Source organism: Panthera tigris, chromosome B3 (assembly GCF_018350195.1).
Source record: "Panthera tigris isolate Pti1 chromosome B3, P.tigris_Pti1_mat1.1, whole genome shotgun sequence".
Taxonomy (NCBI): domain Eukaryota; kingdom Metazoa; phylum Chordata; class Mammalia; order Carnivora; family Felidae; genus Panthera; species Panthera tigris.
This window is the reverse complement of record NC_056665.1, coordinates 103,646,295-103,668,616: the sequence shown is the minus strand read 5'-3', so window position 1 is coordinate 103,668,616 and position 22,322 is coordinate 103,646,295. Positions and strand designations below refer to the sequence as shown.

At 40.6% G+C, this 22,322-nt stretch overlaps 1 long non-coding RNA gene across 1 annotated transcript in view; it reads right to left on the bottom strand.

Moving 5' to 3' along the window:
* Window positions 1-20,469, bottom strand: part of LOC122239615 — a 56,733-nt gene extending 36,264 nt beyond the window's left edge. Inside the window, exon 1 of the long non-coding RNA XR_006218870.1 lies at window positions 20,273-20,469. This is a non-coding gene — a long non-coding RNA (uncharacterized LOC122239615). The remainder of the gene's footprint in view (window positions 1-20,272) is intronic.
* Window positions 20,470-22,322: the final 1,853 nt, after the last annotated feature.

Below are 22,322 nucleotides of genomic sequence, written 5' to 3'. Positions count from 1 at the left end.
GCGGGAGGGCAGGGGAAGCTCTGAAGTATGACTCTCCTCCACCATCCTAATTAGCCTAAATTAGCTATGCCAGTGTTCTGCTTGCTTTTGAATTTCCCCGCTAATGCTTCTCTCGGAACTGAAAGAAAAGAAATAGGACATGCCCACCGAGTTCCCATCTCATAGATGAGCGGCGGCTTCTAAAACCAGAGGGTCAAGTTTTACGGTGAAGGTCTCAAAAAAAGCGAGCCACTCGCAGGAGATACAGCATGGGTGTTGGGCACAGATCCTGGGTATGGGAGGGACGACGCCTCAGCTGGTTCGGTGTGATGAGGAATTTCTCAAAGCATCTGTAAGGTTGGTTATTTCAAGAATTTTCCACGCAATCACTTAGAAGCCTCACCTGACAGCACTCATGTTAACTAACTTGATGTGAACTAGCTAGGCCTTCTCACAGTGATTCTTCTCAGACTGGGTTTCAAACTCCAGGAGGGTCCGGAAGAAACATATCTTGTGTGCACGGGAGTTACTGCCATTTGAAATGTTTCACTTCTGAAAGCAATTAGTCAACTTTAACTGTGCAAAGGGATTTGCGATACATTCCAAGATAGTTAAATGCATCTATTTTTTTAAGTTTATTTTTTTACATTTTTAGCAGTAATCTTTACACCCGACGTGGGGCTCAAACTCACAATGTCAAGATTAAAAGCCTCATGCTCTTCCAACTGAGACAGCCAGCTACCCCTGGACAAATCAATTTTTTCCTTTTTCTTTTTATTGTTTATTTATTTATTTTGAGAGAGAGAGAGAGTGAGAGAGCTTGCAAGTGCCCTGTGAGCATGCATGAGTAGGGGAGGGGCAGAGAGAGCGGGGAGCAAATCCCAAGCAGGCTCTGCACTGTCAGCGTAGAGCCTGATGCAGGGCTCGATCCCATGAACCGTGAGATCATGACCCGAACTGAAATCGAGAACGGGATGCTTAACAGACTGAACCAACCAGACACCCCTCTTTTTTTTTTAAAGTAGGCTGCACGCCCAACGTGGGGCTTGAACTCAGAACCGTGAGGTCAAGGGTCGCATGCTACTGACTGAACCAGCCAGGGGCCCCCTGAACAAATCTATGTTAATTGATTGGGTAGAAACAAATAATATGTCAATCTAAAAGTCACAGATTTTTTTTGTTCCCAATGAATAAAAAAATATATAATGGTATATATGCCCCAAAAAAGTTACATAATTGTTTCATGAGTCATTGTGTACTCTGTCCCCTCCTCCCTCTGCCCTCGGGAGGCACCCGCGCAGGTTGGCTGCTGGAAAGCTCCATCTTCAACGGGCGTCAGGGCAAATCTGCTTCTGGCTAGGACAGCTGTTTTCAGGCGGGTCTTCTGTCCTCCTTCCATACTCAGGAGCCCTCTGATTCCTTCCTTGACAGCAGTTATGCTGACCACTTAATAAAACACTCTGCGAGCCCTTCAGAGACATACACTTCGTGATTTCAAAATATTAACATTATGCAACTTGGTTCAGTGACTCAGCCACCAGGAACAATTGTGGACTACACAATGGGCGTGATTTGGTTCGTGTTTGCAGCATTAGCAAACAGATCGTGTGAAACTGGGTGGTGCCCAGTGGGGCAGGTATGATACTGAACGGCAGTGTGCTTTGCAATTCGCCACGGTGCAACACTATACACAGTTCCTGTTTGCTCTGGCCCCTCGGGCCGTTTCTGGGATCTCCCCATCCGGGGACTGGCTCTTAGCAATAGGGAATGGAATTGTTGAAAGCTTTCAGTTGTGAAATTGTGTGTTTAAAGAACGCACAGAAGCCATGTGTTGAGTTAAGATCACGTATTGTTCTGAAGGATTCAGTAATTTTCAGCCTTCAGTTTAAGAAATGAAATTTTGTTCTCCCTGCAGTTATAAATGGAAAGGCAGGCAGCGCTGTGACTTTCTTATCAACCCAACTTGACACAGCAGTCAGCCATTTAGGACCTGGGTTTCCGTGACATAGCTCCTTCCCATACCCCAGTGCAATATTTTTGTTCCATTTACACTTGGTCCAAAGCAACATTAGCGCCGGGCAGCTTGAAAAGGTAGCAGGATGCAGTTATCCATGCAAGCTTTATGAAAATTATTAATCGACTCACCTTGAATTCCAATTCTTATGACACATCTTTTCATTTCAATTGTGTTTGGTCTTCACTGTTTGAGGACCTAAGATAACGGTGCTCTGCTGGCTCAAGGCTACCAGGATTTTTCTGATGCCTAATACAAACGACTGTGCACTTGTTATCTAATGCATGTGTTATTGTTGAAGCATTGATCTCAGCACAAGCATGTAACAAACAAATGGGACCATTTCATATAATGTAAAAGGCTATGAAAATAATAATCAGGTGAATCACAGTGATATACCTCTTCACACCCATTAGGATGGCTATAGTTTCAAAAAATGGAAAATAACAGTGTCGGCAAGGATACGGAGAAATTGGAACCCTCATACCTTGCTGGTAAAAATAAAAAATGGTGCTCGGGTGCCTGGGTGACTCATTCAGTTAAACATCTGACTTCGGCTCAGGTCATGATCTCATGGCTCAAGAGTTCAAGCCCTGCACTGGGCTCTGTGCTGACAGCTCAGAGCCTAAAGCCCACTTTCGATTCTGTCTCTCTTTGCCCCTCCCCTTTTTGTGCTCTGTCTCTGTCTCTCTCTCTCAAGGATAAATGAACAGTAAATGCGTGTGTGTGTGTGTGTGTGTGTGTGTGTGTGTGTGTAATGGTGCAGCTGCTATGGAAAACACTTTAGTAGTTTCCAAAGATAAAACACAGAACTACCAAATGACCAAGCAATTCCACATCTAGGGATGTACTGAAAAGAACTGAAAGTAGAAACTCAGATACTTTACATACAATGTTCCCAGCAACATTTATGTACAATATCCAAAAGGTGGAAACAGCCCAAGTCAGATGAAGGGATAAACAAAATGTGGTGTATGCATGTAATAGAATACTGGCCAGTCATAAAAAGGAATAGACTTTTGATATATACTACGACACGAACGCACCTTGGAAACATTGGGCTTAGTGAAATAAGCCAGATACAGAAGGACAAGTGTTCTATGGTTCTACTTATATGAGGTACCTAGAACAGACAAATTCTTAGAGACAGAATGTAGAATAGAAGTTACCAGCAGCCAGGGGGAAGGAGAAGAGAGTTATTGATTCATGTGTACAGAGTTTAGGTTAGGGATGATTTAAAAAAAAAAGGTTTTGGGTATAGACAGTGGGGACGATTGCAGAACATTGTGAATGTATTTAAACTGTACACTTATGAATGGATAAGATGATCAGTATGTGTGTTTTACCATGATTTAAAAACTAAAGCTCAGGGAGCTGTGGTAGAGAATGGAGGAGCACTTTCTAAGGCACTGAGGTAGGAGTAAACTTTTCAGGAAGAGAGAAGGCAGATATGCCTGGAGTGGAGGGCCAAAGGGGGCCTGTGGCCAGAAATGGGTTGGAAGCCAGTAGGGTATACACCTTGGTGCTCCCCGTTTACACAGGCTCCTGCAAGGGCGCTGTACTTAATTGTATATTTGAAATGTTTAATTTTTCTTTTTTTTTTTTTTTAATTTTTTTTTCAACGTTTTTTATTTATTTTTGGGACAGAGAGAGACAGAGCATGAACGGGGGAGGGGCAGAGAGAGAGGGAGACACAGAATCGGAAACAGGCTCCAGGCTCCGAGCCATCAGCCCAGAACCTGACGCGGGGCTCGAACTCACGGACCGCGAGATCGTGACCTGGCTGAAGTCGGACGCTTAACCGACTGCGCCACCCAGGCGCCCCAAAATGTTTAATTTTTCTTAAAGAGGAGCCCTTGAATTGTATTAACTTTGGGTTCATCAAAACCTGGATCTGCTCCCAGGGATAAATGATATAAAAATGAGACCTGAATGTGAATTTAGAAGAAGCTGGTGTCATTATATATATACTGCTTCTTTGGGAAGTTAGATTTATGTGTTTATTCATGTATTCACTCATTGTCACTTATGTAACAGACATTTATGGGGCCCCTAATATGTGTGAAATCTTGGAGGAGGTACAAAGAATATGCCCACGGCCCTTAGGTTCAAGACTAAGGGGAAAAAAACACACCAAAGCAATTACAAGATAAAGTTTAGAAACATTTCCAAATACTTCAGTTTATTTGATTGTCACACTGGATTGTAAGTTCTGGGAAGAGAGGACCTATGGAGTCATCATAATTTACAGCTACAAGGATCTTAAGCAATCACTACATCAAACCTTTTGTTTTAGATCCAATAAACTTAGGCCCAAAGAAACGAGATAATTTGTCTAAGGTCAAAGAAATAATTTGTAAGACCCGAGCCTAGAAGATAGGTGTATCTGTCCACGAGGGTTGGTCTTGTCCTACCATTCCATGCTGCCATCCTGCTTTGGATGCCCCCCATGTCTTCTGCGTCCCCTTCACTGGGCAAGTGTCTGAATCTAGTGTTCCAAACACAATGAGCATTGAAGAAACGGGAATTTGATGGTAACAGTCACGTGGATATAGAGTGACAGCTCCAGAACATCTTCCTGGGACAGCCTTCAGGATTGCGATCTGCCTTTCCTTAGCAACCACACTGCCCTTACTCAGATAAAATGTTTATTCTGGGTGGCTTAGAGGAAGCAGTTCTGATCAAGATTATGAGAAATTAAAGGCTCTCCAATGCACCCCCTGAAACCTGACCTCATTGCCAACACAGGACATATAACAAGAGTCTCTGGTTACTTGGGGTGCCTGGGTGGCTCAGTCAGTTGAGCTTCCGACTTCAGTTCAGGTCATGATCTCGTGGTTCGTGAGTTCGAGCCCCGCATCGGGCTCTGTGCTGACAGCTCAGAGCCTGGAGCCTGCTTCAGATTCTGTGTCTCCCTCTCTCTCTGCCCCTCCTCTGCTCACACTCTGTCTCTCTCTCTCTCTCAAAAATAAATAAACATTAAAAAAAAATTAAAAAAAAGAGTCACTGGCTACTCTACTTCCCTTACCCTTAGTTTCCTCCATCACTTGTCATGAGAATTAGATGAGGTAATATATGGTAAGCTCTCAGCACAGTTAATATCAGTTTCATCATTAGTATTGTTGTTATAAATGCTGGCAATGAATTTCAGTGAAGGATGTTTGTATAATGGTCAATTTTCTAAACCCAAAAAACTCAGTTGGGAAATGTATTTCTCTAAAATTTAAGAGATATGTAAAAATTGAAATAGCATCCCAACTAAGAAAGCTTATAAATAAATATTGACCATCCCCTATCACCATTACCATTTAAAATCCGTTCAAAATCGCATTATTCCAGCTAAGGAGTCACCCAAATAGTAGGGTAACTGAAAACCACATTCTCTGGCCGTCCTTGCTATTTGCCCCAGGCTGTTTTGAAGGCTGTGAATAGATCTTAAAGATGAAACATTGGCAGAAGTGTGTAGACAAGAGGCAGGAAAATCAAGAAGGCTTGAAAATGATTAAGTCTTTACTGTCAAGATCAGACCTTGGAACAGTTTGCATTTCTCTCTCTCCAACTGCTTTATCTCCTTTTATGTGGATGATTATAACAACATTACTCACTTCACTCACTGGAACTTTTACTCAGTGAAAAGAAAATATCTCTTGTCATACATTGACTCTTCTCCTAGTCAGTAATCGATTTAGGTATAGAACGTATAGGACGGTGAACTTTATGGGAACACAGGACATGCTTTGCTGTATTTTCTGTCGAGAGAAGGGAAGTTGTGTGAATCACACTGCATTCCTCCTGGGTTCACACAACTGCACACTCTGCAAATCAGTGTTGTGTCCCGAGTAGAGGCGATACTTGGCAAACATACGACAGAGGAGAAGTTGGTGGAAATATTAACCCACATGGCTCCCGATCTTGACTGGGCTCGAGAAGACAATGACAGGTGTTATGCAAAGCTGTCTGACATATCCATAGTTTTTCTTCTCTATTTTTTCAGATTTGTTCTTTATTCATTGAAAACCCGGGGTTCAATTTGCAACAAGCACCAATCTGGATGAATTTCTTTTGCAAAAGTTATAAGTATCTTCTTTTTTGAATATAAAGATAAGGTGTGAATTACCTGAGCGATTACCAGATTTATATCCCCCAAGTTCCCAAGCTTATTAAAAGTAAATAATGGAGTAGAACCAGCCAATATGACAGTCAGAGGCAGGAAAAGCAAAGGTAGTAGAAGGTGAACTTCTTTTTGGTGAATGTCATATTTCATTGTTTTTAGATGATTTATAGCTAATTTGGAATTGGCTTGTGAATAGGACATTTAGCGTCTGGTCAGTGAAGTGTTCCAACACATCACCCTGTTTTATATTCTTTGCAGTATTTACGACCATCTGATACCTTGGATCTGTCTGTGGACTTGCTAACTGGTTGATTGTCTGTCTCCCCACACCAGAAAGGAAGCGCCATGAAAAACAAGAGCCTTGCCTGTCTTCCTTACCTTTATATTCCCATCACCAGCACAGCGCCTGGCTCCGGGAGGCTCCACACAAATGTTTGCTGGTGAATCAATGTCTGTGCTCAATAGAGCTGTGTGTCTCAAATTATGTTCCAGAGGATCAGAGCCTTGGGGAACTATGAGTGGAATGAGGTGTGATTCATTGTTATGGTTGAAGAATGGGGTTCCTCCTGCTTCTCCATTTCCAGGGGGAAAAAAGAGATAGTTAACGTATAAAGTTTCACAATTCAGAATTTTCTCCTTTAAGGTTTCTCAACCCTGAGGTTTTTGCTACCTCTATGTTTGCAATCCATATGAGGAGAAGCAAGTAGCAAGCCAATATTTTCAGAGAAATTTGGGAACAGACAACAGTACTAAATTCAATAGGCTCTTAATATGTTCCTGTATTTGTTTTGCCACAATAAAAATGGCTCACATAAAAAATAGAGAAAATTTTTTGAAGTTCTGGAGATGGATGCACAGCGATAGTTGTGCATTGCACAGCAATGCAAATGTACTTATACATTGAACTGTACATTTAAAAATAGTAAATTTTGTTACGCAAATTTTACCACAATTAAGAATGGTTTAAAAAATATACAGGCAGTGACTGCTGAGTACTGAAATGTGTGGCTAGTGCAACCGAGGGACTCAATTTTTAATTTAATGCCTTTTTAATGGATTTCTATTCAAATTTAAATAGACTCATTTGCGTAATGGCCACTGTATAGGACAGTATAGAGCTAGATAACCTCACTTAAATAATGGCAGATTTTTAAAGTTATCATTTGTATGGATTTTTCCCTGGTCTTCTGACATTTTATTATGAAATTGTCAAACTTACACAAAAGTAGGGAAAATAGTATAATGAACGTTCATCTGCTCAACACCCAGATTCAACAACTTAATATTTTACTGTATTTGCTACATTAATACTTGAGATTCAACTACGTGAATGAGTTGAAACCAAAGGTATGAAACTGAGAATGGCTAAGTCACACACACATCTTTCTAGAGTCAAAACCAATTTCATTAGCAGCGCCCTTTCCTATTGTTAACTAGTTACATTTTTTCCCGGTAGTTTCTAGAGTGAATTGTGCCAGAAATGCCAATAATGTAATGACAATTACTGGGGAATACAACATTTATAACTTCTGAAATCTTCTCAGATCTGAGCAGGGATTGCTTTGCTATTAGACTGTGACTTCTTTTGGCACTCAGGTATTAACAGGAAGAAGGCACCTACCACTGAGTATGGGACACTTCAAATGAGACAGATGGGGTGCCTGTGTGGCTCAGCCGGCTGAGCGTCCAGCTCTTCATGTTGGCTCAGGTCATGATCTCTCGGTTTGTGAGGCTGAGCCCCACATTGGACTCTGCACTGATAGTGGAGAGCCTGCTGGGGATTCTCTCTCTCTCTGCTCCACTCCCGCTCGTGCACACACACACACTCTCTCTGTCTCTGTCTCTGTCTCTCTCAAAATAGAAAAAATAAATAAAAAAAAAAGAGAGAGACATAGATGTCACCCAGAAAATATGGCCAAGATGATAGGTTAATTAGTATCCCAAATTTATATTCACTTCTAATTTGGCTGGGAGGTACATCTGCATAATAGTTATATCTATAAACCTTTCTGTCCAGTGCTTTACATCATGATGTAGTTGCGGTCATGAATGTTAGCGTGATCATAGAAAGCAATAGGCTTTTAGCTTTACCCTTCTCTTTTGGGGGTTGTTAGAAAGCTGGTTAATTGCAAATTAAAACTTGCCAAACTAAAATGAAGGAGGAAAAAAAAGCACAGTATCTCAACAAGGCCTCTAAAGAATGCAATCCCAGAACCATAGGGAAACGTGAAACTTGACCAATGAGTCTCCAACACATTTTTTATATGGCAAGTATGGTCTCGCTGAGAGAGACTTCTTAGTTTCAAATCCTAGCTCTGCCACTCACTGAATATGGACGTTGGCTAAGTTAGATAAACTTTCTATTCTTCAGTTTTTTCATCAGTTAAATGGAACTGATCACAGAATTAAATGAGATACTTAGTATAGTGTGTTGCACATGGTGTGCATTCAATATTAAGTGATGCAGCAAAACAAAAAGATTCACATTTAAAGTTAATAGCACTTTGAGGAAAAGAATAAATAAGGGCAATTTATATTGTCTTTAAAACCACGGTCCTCATGGTCTAAGGAAGCTTCACTTTCCAGAAGGCAGAATGTAGGAAGAAACAAGGGAGAGTCGAAGGATATTTGTGAGCTGTCTCTACAGGTTTCTAGAAGCTGCCACATGATACATAATTCTGAGATCCAAAAAGCTCTAAAAACCAAAATTCCTTTCATAGTTTTCAACAACAGTTCATTTGAGGACAAAACCTGACCTGGATTGCCATTGAAGAGACTCCATTTTAGAAAGGCTCCATCTCTGCTGTTTTTCTGGTAGGCCCCATTAACTCGTGATCCACATTTTGCCCCTGTATAAGCCAAAGAAGCTATGTTCCCATTTCAGGGAAGAAGCAAGAAAGTTAATCATTGGCTGAGTTTTGTCCTAGGCCCCAAACACCTGATAACACCTACGAAGAGCCAGATCTCAAACGTGTTCCAGGACATGAGCTTCAAACAAACCTCAGCTCATGCTGGCTGAGCTCAGTGCCCCTACCTTCAGTAATTTATGGAAAAGCACCTATTGTTCATCTGACAGTTGCCTCTACCCTGGGTTCCTGGAGGAGAACGTACCCTAGACCCTTTCTTAATATAAACCCGTAGCCCCAAGCACTGACGAGACTCATTCTCTGTTCCTTTCTGAGTCTCCCAGGCACTCTTCTGTCACTTACACTGTTCAAGAAACTCTGCTTTCACTTTCTCTGGTTCTTGTTTGATTTCTATGCTACATAAAGCCAAGGACCCTGTTAGCCGGTCCTATGGGACCCTCCCCTGGGTCTTGGGCTCAGCCAGCCTGCATCGCCATGAGATCATTGTCTTTATCCCATTTAGAGTGAATATTACTATGCTTTGCTGCAGTTGATAGTGAGATGCTGTCCCTGCCTCCAATAGAGATATTCCATAATAATAAGCAGAATATGCATCGTATCACCTTCAAAATCTGAAAAAAAAAAAAAAAAAAAAAAAGAAATCTGAATTCCATACCATATATGACCTCTATTCGGGATAAGGAATTTTGGACCAATACTCTTACATTCTATTGGCCAGAATTTAATCATGGATCATTACCAGCTATGAGGACTATGCAAAGGGCTATGGGAAAGGGCCACATTGGGAAATGCAGTCTTGTTCTGGGCAGCCATGTGCCCAGCAAAAATTCTATTTCTATGGGATAGGGAAGGTTAGATAATGGGGACCAGCCAGGGCCTCTGATCCAATCTCGTTTCTCCCTCGAAGCTTTATCATAAAGCCCCCATACAACTCCTTGGATGGAATCAGAATAGATAGGAATCATCTCTTTGGTCCTCTGTAAGTAGTCTACACTGACTTCAAATGACTTGGTTCTGGCTTTGAAAGACCCAGACATGGCTGGCTACTCTTATTTCTGTAGAATGTGGCAACAATGCCTTCTTAGGCAGATCATGATTGTTCCTCCTATAAAACCACCTCAACTTCAAAGACGTTTCCTAGTCTTCCAGTAAATTCAGGACTAGACCTTTGGTTTCAACTGGCCAAGGTCTCTACAAGTTGAGACCCTCATATGAACTGCCAATGTCTCTCTATCTTTCCTGGCAGAAAAGATGGAATGTCTCTTTTAGAACGTTCAAGAAACTTCCAAAAGGAATATCCAGATTCAAACATTATATGTTTGAATTCATCAAACTCAATCAAATGCAAATTCTACTTCCCTTAAAAAAAAAAAAACTATTCAAATTCAAGAGATTCAGCTCTAGCGTAGAGAAAGCATTGTGTTCTAGGAACCATGGAGAACAAAAGATGAGTGTCTTTGTCTGCTCATTGCAATTGGACACAAAAGGAGGAATTTTTGGTGAACGTTTAAAGAAGGAAAACAATTAAAATTAGATTTTATTTTCATCTCAGAGGGTAAAGAAATTTAGGGTATAGAAAGGGTAAGGGTAAGGGTTAGGGTAAGGGTAAGGGTAAGAAAATGGATGTGGATAGTACCTGGTAATAACCGAAACTTAGTGACTGGCAACATCTAATTTTTCGAATATAAATGAAATGCAAGATGAACAAGAAAGAGAGTCACAGACAATAACAAAACAAGATTCAGCCTCTGGTTTGGGTGCAGTAAGCAGTAAACAGATCAATGTTTACAGTTGTAGGAGAGTTACCTAGCTGGCTTCTGGAATCCTACTTCATTTTATTCATTCCCAGTTGATTTCTGTAAGAATGAGCTTTTGAATGTCCAATAGTTAAATCATCAAATGGCGATGCCAAACTTTATGTATTCCATGGGTTCTTTTTGAACTTTTTAAATGGTGGTTTGTACAAGTGTTCCAAGTAAGTTTAAATAGATAAATATGCTGGAGAGTGTCGGTATTATCCAGCGTAAAAGCTAAGTGTAACGTAAATAGACTGTACTTTGTGCATTTCATACATTTTAATGGCCAGTCACTATTGATTGTTGTGCTTTTTTCTTTTTTTTTGCAAGTAAGGGAAATTTACACATCACATTGTATACTTCTTTGAAATGGAAAGTTATTTTGGTCACACCTTACAAATGATCCATACTGATATTAAGTTTACAGTGTTGGGAGGAGGAGGAGAGAGTGAACTTAATTTGAATTTAGAAAGTCTCTAAATGATAATTGAATCACAAGTCTGGATTATAATTCTAGGAGCAACACTTGACTTGGTCAAAATCACTGTTATGAAGAGATGCAATTTTTACACAGTACTTCACATTGATTAAGTAATGTGTGAAAATGGAAAAAAAAAGTATTTGAATCTTAATCACAGTCATTTGCATGAAATAAAAGTCTGTGTCAGGGGAATGCACATTATAATAACTCCTTGGTGTTTTGGTTGCATCAGTGAGCAAAGAAGTTGTATGCATTTTTTTTCCCTTGCTGATATACAAGAATTCCTTTTATATTTATTGTATCTTTGATTGTACAAAAATTCAGCAATATAGGATTTTGGCTGGTGAGAGACGACAACTGATTAACTACCTCAACAATGGCTGTAATTAAAACAGATGTTTGATAATGCATGCGCCCGAATTAAACTGGGAACATTCAAAGAGAGAAAAGAGAAATAGGAATTTGATATGAACCTCATTCTCAGTCAGGCTCTCCATTAGATGGCAAGGTAATAAATGGGGAATGCATTTCAGAAAATTCTGCCAGTCTCTCTTCCACATATGTCCCCTCTGCTGCTTTGGGCAGTAGAAAACTGGGGTTCTTGCTCATACGCTTTCCCCCCCACCCCGCCCAGCCCTCAATCATACCTGGGACCTGGCTGCAAATCTACGGATCTTATTCTTCTGCACCTATGCATATAAATACGTGCAACTTTACCACCCTGCTGAGAGTCTGCAGAACCCTCACATTCACACTGCCCTCTTTGCCTTCTTCAGACTTCCACATAATGGCAATCACCTTTTAAGACCATGAAATCTCCTACTTGGGTTGATACGCATTTCCTATAATGTTTGTTGAGTTAGTTGTTTTGTTTTGTTTTTTTCTTATTTTGATTATCTCCCTCTAGTCAGAGGCCAACATTATTTGGGAGTAGAAGAGATTTCCGTGTCTAAAGCTTTTCACCTTCCCTGTTTCATGGAGGAAGAAAGAACCCAAAATAAAACAAGAGCTTTGATCCCCAAAGATATGGAAACTCCTAAAAGACAGTAATAACTATTTTCAAAATGTATGATTTTAATTGCTGAACCCAGGTCAGGAGAAGAAAGTTTGCTAGAGAACTCTGCCAGATACGAGCCGTGGTAAAGAATAAAAGTGGATCCGAGATAGGAGAGTGATGGATGTGGTAGTGTAATCAGAACTGAATAATAGTAAAAGCAGTAAAAATAACAACAGAATAATGATAAATACATATATATGCTCACTAACTAAAACCAAGTAAAAAAATACAAAAACGGTAAAAAAAAAAAAAAAGAATACATTTCAGTGATAACAGAATAATCGTGAGCTCAATCTCACCTTTAAGGGAGAAACAAACACTCCGAGCAGAATATGGAGTCCATACAGTTTCAAAATAAATGTGCTGAGACTAGCTCCTGAAATTATTAGAGACTCAAAAAGTTAACCGTCTTCCAAAATGCAAGCTTTCCTTCTCAGCAACAGCACACTTTCAACCTCAGAATCTAGGAGTTTGCTCTGATTCCCTGCACTTTATCTTCTAGTAAGTTGTGGGCACTCCACAACATCTAATGAAAGAAACAACCCCTCCTTGCAATCTCACAAGACCCACTTCTTCCTTTAAAAACACATTTTTAAAAAAGCACTGCTTCCTTTGGATACTCTCTACCACCAGACTAGTCAGGCCCTCGCACTTCCCAAAATAATCTCTCTCTCCTCCTCTTCATCTCCAGAATCCCTCCCTCCTCCAAGGCTTATTCAGTTTCCATCAGAGAAAGTTTCTCTGACGGCTCCAGGCCTGGAGGTTCATTCCCTCTCTGCTCTGCTTAGGCATCAATGGACAATACTCCCTTGTTCAGCACATAATTTTTCTTTATATTATTTTGGTTTCCCCCTCTCTAATTATAAGCTCCCTGAAGACGGGAATGATATCTTACCTTCCCTTCTTTCTTCCCACTTTCTTTCCTCCCTCCCTCCTTCCCTCCCTCCCTTTCTTCCTTCCTTCTTTCCTTCTTGCCTGCCCCCTTCCTTCCTTCCTTCCTTCCTTCCTGCCTTCCTGCCTTCCTACCTTCCTGCCTTCCTGCCTTCCACAAATATGTATTTAGGAGCTACTTTGTGCCAAGCAGAACACTCCCTGGGTTTCTCCTACAGCACCTGGCAGCATGACACCATGCAGTAGAGCAGACGTGAAATACACATGCAGATTGCTTGCAGAAGTTTATCAAGCAGCTCCTATCATTCTAGATGAATCAACTTCACTCATCTGCTCCTTCCTCCCAGCATATATTTAACCCCTCCCTTTGGATGAAAGATCAGACCTTCAGTATCACCACTAAGGCCACTTGGCTCTTTCTGATAAAGGAAGCGGAGAGATTTATGCCACAGCAACAAAAGCCTGTTTATGAGACCTGTTTCTGTCTCCAGTTCCACCCAACTTCACATATGCTATTGCTCAAATTCTTTGACTTCCTTGTGCCATCATGTCCCTTCCATAAAATAAAGATAATAACATATTCCACGCACCCCCAACACTCCCTAGGGTGAGGGTTAATAGGATAATGGCTGTAAAACACTTTAAGCTCATCCAAAGAAAGGTGTCACACTGCATGAAAATGTAAAGAGTTATTATGCAACTAATCAGATTCAAAGTACAGGTTGCAAATGGACCTGTGGAGTGTTGAAATGAAGCCTCAAGGAGAGATGCTAATGCTTAACTTGCCCTGCAGGCCTACGCAGCATTTCCAGAACTTTCTTTTGCATGAATTAACTTCAGAAAATACATTTTAAATCCATTTTTTTTTTTTTTTTTAAGAGAGGGGACTTTGGAGCGCCTGGCTGGCTCAGTCGGTAGAGCATGTTACTCTTGATCTCAGGGTTGTGAATTCGAGCCCCACATTGGGTGTAAATAAATTAATTGATTAAATTTTAATGTTTATTTATATCTGAGAGAGAGAGAGAGCATGCACACACACATGCATGCCAGTGGGGGAGGGGCAGAGGGAGAGGGAGACAGAGGATTCCAAGTGGGCTCTGTGCTGAGAGCAGAGATCCTGACGCGGGGCTCAAACTCACGGACCATGAGATCATGACCTGAGCCTAAGTCAGATGCTTCACCCCTGAGCCATCCCAAATTAATTAAGTTTTTAAAAAGTAAAGGAAGGGGGAATTTATGCCTGCAAAACAAAGACAAACTCAGACAGCAAGTATTCAGATTCCTGCTATTTTTCCCATTTGAGGAGGTGCCATCTTTGAATTTATACACAAACCACAAGAAGGCAAACTCTCCGCATGGATGGCAAGATGAGAAACAATTCCATCCTTTAGTCTGAAAGCTCTGTGAGGGCAGGAACTTATTTCTTGTCCACAATTATATGACAAGAACCTCAAATAACTCCTAGCACATAGCAGAGTGGAGCTTAATAAACATTGTATGTTCTCCTTATTGCATGAATAAGTCTGGATTTCTAGACCTTGAAAGGAGGAAGCTCAAATAACAGGGTACCAGCAGGTCCAACACTTTTATTTGAAGAAGGGGTTGAGAAAGTATATCACCTACTCTGCTGGCTGTGTAACAGCCACATTATGTGGGCATTACCACCAGCTGCTCAAGTCTACAGGGATAGATGGGTCCAGAAGCAAAGATCATTTGAATACCACATTCTCCTGGAATGTGCAACTTGCAATATGTCTGGTATAAATAGGAAACATGCAAGGATCTTGAGCATAGAGTTAATGTATTATTGATCTTCCAACATTATGAGAACCTGGAAGGAAGGTGGTTAGCCTAAATTCATATAGAGTCAGAAGAGCCCCATAGGAGAAAAAGAATAGGAGTGTAGCTAAATTTTCCTCCCCACCAGAGGTCCAAAGATATTATGATACATCTGCTAAGCCAGAGTGTCTGACTAAGGACATGTTGTAAGAACAGAGACTCCTAAGAAGAAACTCGCCACATGGGATAACTTAGCGTGCGCTGCTGGCCAGAGTCAGCCCCAGAATCATCAGAACTGTGCTGGTTTCAGGAACAGTGCACGATGGATGTTAGAAACTCATGCCAGCACAGCACCATACATGGACTTTGGGGGAAAAATTTGATGCTTATGAATTCAAAGAACTGCAACACTAAGCAATGATTTGGAATCTAGGAAGCTGTTCTGTTGAAAGCTTTAATGGAGGGTAAAAAGGAGGAAAGAATATCTTCCCTTTCAAGGCATGAAACTGGTTGGCCTCTATGATTCATGGGGCGGCCCGTGTGGGAGCCAGCAGTTGTGGAAAGAGTAAGTGTGGAGGCAAGCAGGGTCGAAAAGATAATCTCAGCCAGAATTATACACGTGGCAGATGAAGCCCATTTGGAGATTTTTTTTTTATTAAAGGAAGGAAGAAAGGAGAGAGGGAGGGAAGAAAGGAGGGAGGGAGGGAGGGAGACATAAAGAAGAGACATATAAAGACATACAAGAAGAAACACATTTGAAAGAGAAATGAGGGGTGCCTGGGTGGCTCAGTTAGTTAAGTGCCTGACTTCGACTTAGGTCATGATCTCATAGTTTGTGAGTGTGAGCTCCACATGGGCTGGCTGCTGTCAGTGTGGGGCCCACTTTGGATCCTCTGTCCCCCTTTCTCTCTGCTCCTCCCCTGCTCTCTGTCTCTCTCTCAAAAATAAATGAACATTAAAAAAAAAAAGCATTGAGAAGCAGGAGAAAATTTGATAAAATAAATGCTCCATACTTAGATATAATTAAAGACAGCCAGACTCTATGAGAGATGATTATCAAAGATAAAAGGATAAGAAAACATGAAATTTAAAGGAAGCTGGCAAAGATGAAGGAAAAAAATTTCATTGCAGATATAATGAATGAATTTAGAAACACCAAGAAGCAAAACTGGTTGTGCAAAATAATAAGTCTCACCGGTAGACTGGAGAAAAACCATACAGGATGAAAAGGAAAGGAATAAAAATAAAAATTATTACGCAGAAGTTAGTAGATATGGAAGACAGCCAACCTAATTACAAAATATACATAACTATTCTCTCCAAAGTACAAAAAAGAACAGATATTTAAAGATATAATAGAAGAAAAATTTCTGAAATTACAAGAGCTAAATCTTCAGATTAACATAATTAATACACTATAATTAATCCAAGACATTTCCCACTGAAATTACTGCACTTTGTGGATAGAAAAAGAATCTTTCTAACATCTAGGCAGATGAAGTAAATCAAAAGAGGAAAATACCAGACTAGGCTCCAACTGGTCCATGGCAGCATATAAGGCCAGTGGACAGCAATAATTGAACATTTTTGAGAGGAAAGTCATGTGACCTAGTCAAATTATTTTCAACAAGTAAAGATAACAATATTCTCAAATATGAAAAGACTCAAGAGATTCTATCCACGGTTCCCCCCTGAAAAATGTATTTGATAGTATAATCTATTTAATCAAAATATAAGTTGGGAGTGCCTGGGTGGCTCACTCAGTTAAGCGTCTGACTTCGGCTCAGATCATGATCTCACAGCTTCTGGGGCCAAGCCCTGCATTGGCCTCTGTGCTAACAGCTCAGAGCCTGGATCCTGCTTCAGATTTTGTGTCACCCTCTCTCTCTGCCCCTCCCCTGTTCATGCTCTCTCTCTCAAAAATAAATAAACATTAAAAAAAAAATGGTAGCACACCTATATAGCTGCTACAAAGTGGTTAAGAAAGTACTATTCAGGGGTGCCTGGATGGCTCAGTCGGTTAAGCCTGTGACTTCGGCTCAGGTCATGATCTCACGGTTCCTGAGTTCGAGCCCCCGTTGGGCTCTATGCTGACAGCTCAGAGCCTGGAGCCTGCTTTGGATTCTGTGTCCTCCTCTCTCTCCGCCCCACCCCTGCTTGTGCTCTGTCTCTCTCTCTCTCTGTCTTTCAAAATGAATAAACATTAAAACAAAAATTTTTTAAAAAGTACTATTCAAAGGCCAGAACCAGATGGCTTTCCATGCATTGATAGAATATTTGTCATTAAATTGTGTCAATTTAAGGGAAGAATTTTTCCACAAAGCCAACACAACAATGATACCAAAGGATGGCAAAAATGGCAAAGAAAAGATTTACTTATATTTTAAGTTTTATTTATTTTTTTAGTAATCTACACCCAACGTGGGGCTTGAACTCACAACCCCAAGAGCAAAAGTCACTTGCTCAACTGACTGAGCCAGCCAGGCAACCCCTGACTAATCTCATTCATGAATAACATACAAAATGCCAAATAAAATATTAATATATTCTATTATATAAATAGCAGAGTAAAGTAAGAACATACCACAATCAAGTGGGTATAATTTCAGATTTCTAAAGATAGTTCATTAATGCAAACTCTTTTAAAAGACCTTATCGTATAAATAGGTTAGAGAATTAAAACCACATGATTATTTCAATATTGGCTTTCCTTGCCCCCCAAACACTTGACTTTTTTAAAGATCTGAATACTGTAGTAATAGAACAAAACTTATAAGCCATATGTTTAAAAAGATATCTAATACATACCTACGTGTCACAAACTAACAGCCAGCATAACACTTACTGGTGAAACCCTAGAAGTAGTCTCATTAAAGTCAGGAACAAGACAAGGGTACTTGTTATCACCACAATTATTTAATGATTGTTCTTGAAGTGCTTGCCAATGTAATTAGATGAGAGAATGAGATAAGAAGCATAAATATTGGGTAAGGAAGAGGCAGAAGGTATCATTATTTGCAGATTCTAAAGATTATAGTCTTAAAAACCCAAGTGAATCAACTGAAAAACTATTAGAAACAGGAGCGAATTCAGTAGATTATCTGGTTAAAATATAAATCTATAAAAGTAATAACTTTCTTACTTGCCTGCAATAACAAGTTAGAAAGTATAACAGATACGGTACATTCCCATTCACAAAAGAACAAACAACAAGAAATGTGTATGCTTTATATTAAGGAAATTATAAACCTACAGAAGGCCATCGTGAATATGGAAGGACAAACAATATTTTAAAATGCTATTACAGGGGCACCTGGGTGGCTCAGTCGGTTGAGCGGCCGACTTCAGCTCAGGTCATGATCTCGCAGTCCGTGAGTTCGAGCCCCGCATCGGGCTCTGTGCTGACAGCTCAGAGCCTGGAGCCTGCTTCCAATTCTGTGTTTCCCTCTCTCTCTGACCCTCCCCCGTTCATGCTCTGTCTCTCTCTGTCTCAAAAATAAATAAACGTTAAAAAAAAAAATTAAAAAAAAAAATGCTATTACAGACAAGGAACACCTGGCTGGCTCAGTGGGAACAGCGTATGACTCTTGATCTTGGGTCAGTTCAAACCCCACATTGGGTGTAGAGGTTACTTACATAATAAAACTTTTTTAAAAATAAAAATAAAAAATACATTAAAAACAAAATGTTATAACAGAGGCACCTGGGTGGCTCAGTCAGTTAAACATCCAACTCTTGATTTCGGCTCTGGTCATGATCTCACAGTTCTTGAGTTCGAGCCCCATGTTGGGCTCTGAGCTGCCAGTGGGGAGCCTGCTTGGGATTCTCTCCCTCTCTCTCTGCCCCTCCCTTGTTCATGAGCTCTCTCTCGCTTTCTCTCTCTCTCTCAAAAATAAATGAGTAAATATTTTAAAAAATAAAAAATACAACGTTATTATAAACTAGGGCACCTGGGTGGCTCAGTCATTTGAGCATCCAGCTCTTGATTTCGATTCAGGTCATGATCTTGAGTTTCATGAGATCGAGCCCTGCATTGGGCTGTGTGCTAACAGCACGGGGCCTGCTTGAGCTTCTCTCTACTCTCTCCCTCTGCCTTTCTCCCCTGCTCATGCTTCCTCTCTCCCTCATAATAAATACATAAACATTTAAAACCAACAAACAAATAAGGGGGCCTGTGTGGATCAGTTGGTTAAGCGTCTGACTTTGGATGAAGTCATGATCTCACAGTTAGTTCCTGAGTTCAAGCCCTGTGTCAGGCTCTGTGCTGACAACTCAGAGGCTGGAGCCTGAGGATTTTGTGTCTCCCTCTCTCTCTTCCCCTCCCCCACTCACAATCTGTCTGTTTCTCTCTCAAAAATAAATAAATATTAAACATTTTTTTAAACAAACAAAACATTATTACAGACGAAACTATAAATACAATACAAAACAATCAAACTCCTAGCAGGTTTTTTTTTTTTAACTTGATAAAAGTGATTCTAAAATGTATTTGTAGAATTAGCATGTGAGAAAAACTGAAACAGATCTGAAAAAGTAAGAATGATTAGAAAATTAATTTTATTGTATTTTATTTATAACCTATTGTATACTGCATAAATTGATAATACATTAATAATTTTAATTTATTTTTTTAAGTTTATTTATTTATTTTGAGAGAGAGAGCGTGCACTGAGCAGGGAAGGGGCAGAGAGAGAGAGGGAGAGAGAGAGAATCACAAGTAGGCTCTGTGCTGTCAGCACAGAGCCTGCTGTGGGGCTCAAACTCACAAACTGTGAGATCATGACCTGAGTCAAAATCAAGAGTCGGATGCTTAACTGACTGAACCACCCAGGTGCCCCTTTAATTAGGTTTAAAAAAAATTTTTTTTAATGTTTATTAATTTTTGAGGGGGGGGGGACAGGGGAGGAGCAGAGAGATGGGGAGACAGAATCAGAAGCAGGCTCCAGGCTCTGAACTGTCAGCATAGAGCCCCACGGGGGCTCGAACTCACAAGCCACCTGAGCTGACGTTGGACACTTAACCGACTGAGCCACCCAGGCGCCCCACCTTTAATTAGTTTTTAACTAGGAATTAGAAGAGTGTGGTCAGGAATAGGTAGAACAGAAAATCCAGAAATAGATCCAGCCTTATAATACATAAGAAAGGTGATTTTTTCCTGATTGGCAAAAAGATGAATTATTTAATAAATTATATTGAGGCATCTGGCTCAAGCTAAATACCCAGGTGCCATGCTGATTGCTTTCTTTCCCTTACAACGATTCCCTCCATCCATCTATGAGTCCTCCCGGCTTTACCTTCAAACCGCACTGAATCTGGTAACTTCCTTCTGCCTCCGCAGCTACCAGCATCTTCACCTTTTGCTTGGGTTTCTCTAGGGTCCCAGTCTATCTTCTGGTTTCTCTTGCCTTCCAACAATCTTCTCCACACTGCAGTAGAGTGAGCTCTTAAAAATGTAAATCAAGCGATGTCACTCCCTTCCTCAAGACCTCCCAATGGCTTCCCATCAAGGAAAAAAAAAAAATCTCACCTCCATGCAAAAATGTAGACCTCCTCCCGCGTGCCTGGCCTCTGCCCATTCCTTAACTGCCTCTGCTGCTCACTTGCTCCGCTCCAGACACCCCAGCCTTCTAGAACACACTGAACTTTCTCTCACTTTGGATCACTGTGTTCTCTTTTCTCTCTGCCAGAACACTATTCCCCTGGATCTTCAGATGGCTCACCCTTCACATCCTTTGAGTTTTCCTCAAATTGTCTGCTCCACAAAAAAGCCAAGCTCTACCCTCCTGTCTAACACACTCCCTTCCCATAACCCTCTGTTTTATCTCCTTGCCCTTATCAATCTCTGAAACTGTTACTTAAAATAGTCTCGTCAATCATCTGTCTCTCCTACTGGATGATCAGCTCCCTGAGGACAGGGACTTCATCTGGTTTGTTCACCACTGTAACCCCAGTGCCTGGAACATGATAGGTGCTTCATCAGTATTTGTTCATCACTGATGAATTGCAGTAAGAATAGAGAAAAGGGAATGGAATCGAGTCATTTAAGAGGTAGAATTATTAGGACTTTGAGACTTATTCAACGGAGGAATTCAGTGAAGGAAGCCTGAGGGCCTGAGGATTATTCCAAATTTCTGAACCAGAGAACTGAAGAGATATTGCACATTCTTATGCTAAGAAATTGAAGCTGAGAAGCTGGATTCGTGAGGAATAAGTGGGGTTCAGTTTGGGGTCTGAGGTGACTATGACACATTCCTATGGGGATCTCTAGGGGGTAACTGGTCTAAAATAACTTAGGGCTCACATTTTTTAAAAAAACATGTACTGAACTTTTTAAGAGAGAAAAAGGAAGGACAGACTTGCAAAACAAACAGACAAAAAAAAAAAAAAAAAAAAACCAAACTGGGTAAAGATAGCCCCAAGAATGTAATTCTCAAGCTACGTTCCCTATTTTGCCATAGTGGATAATTTTCACCTAGTGTCAAATTTTCTTTTGCCATGGGTGACTGAAATGACTTACCAAATGTAAGGAAGATTTATTCTCTTAACTATAAATAGACTTCACTGTCTTAACGATAGAATTGGAACGCATCTATCCCGATAAAGAGATGAGCCTATGCCAGAGGTTTGAACTCGCAATATAATGATAAAGGATACACTTCAGTTGAGTGTTCAAAGAACATCTGTTGAATAACTAATGAGTGCTAGTTTCTTCTCTTTCAGTGGCAAATATAAGGCACACACTGAGGGTGGATCACCTCTGTAAGTCCTTCCAGTAGTTGTAAACTAGCCATCAGGAGCCCTCCCCTTCGTGGAGCTGACCATCCAGGGGGAGAGACGAGTGAACATATTATTCTATTTTGCCTGTTTACTCATTAGACATATATATTTTTTAAGATTTTATTTTTAAGTAATCTCTACGCCCATTGTGGGGCTTGAACTTACAACCTCGAGAACAAGCGACCCAAGCTCTACCAATGGAGCCAGCCAGGTGCCCCGCCCCATAGATGTATTTTAAATGACTAAATCTTTACCAGTGTGATGACAAGCAGGACGCATGAAGAACAGGCTCTTTATAGTAAAAGAGCCTACCCACTCTTCGTAAATGATGACTGGCTTGGGTAACGTGTGTGTACTCTCCTCTAGGTTTGAAACCAGAAGAGCTGCCCCCTCAGTCCTATATCTGCCTCTCAATGGGAGCCCAGGCATTCCGCCTCAGCTGCTTATCAGACCATCTGTTTCTGTGTTTGCTTTTTGTTTTTTACTTTTATCACAATTTTAATGCCCTGTAGATAATTTTTAAAATACAGAGCAATATTTTTTAAATGTATCTGAACATATCCAGAG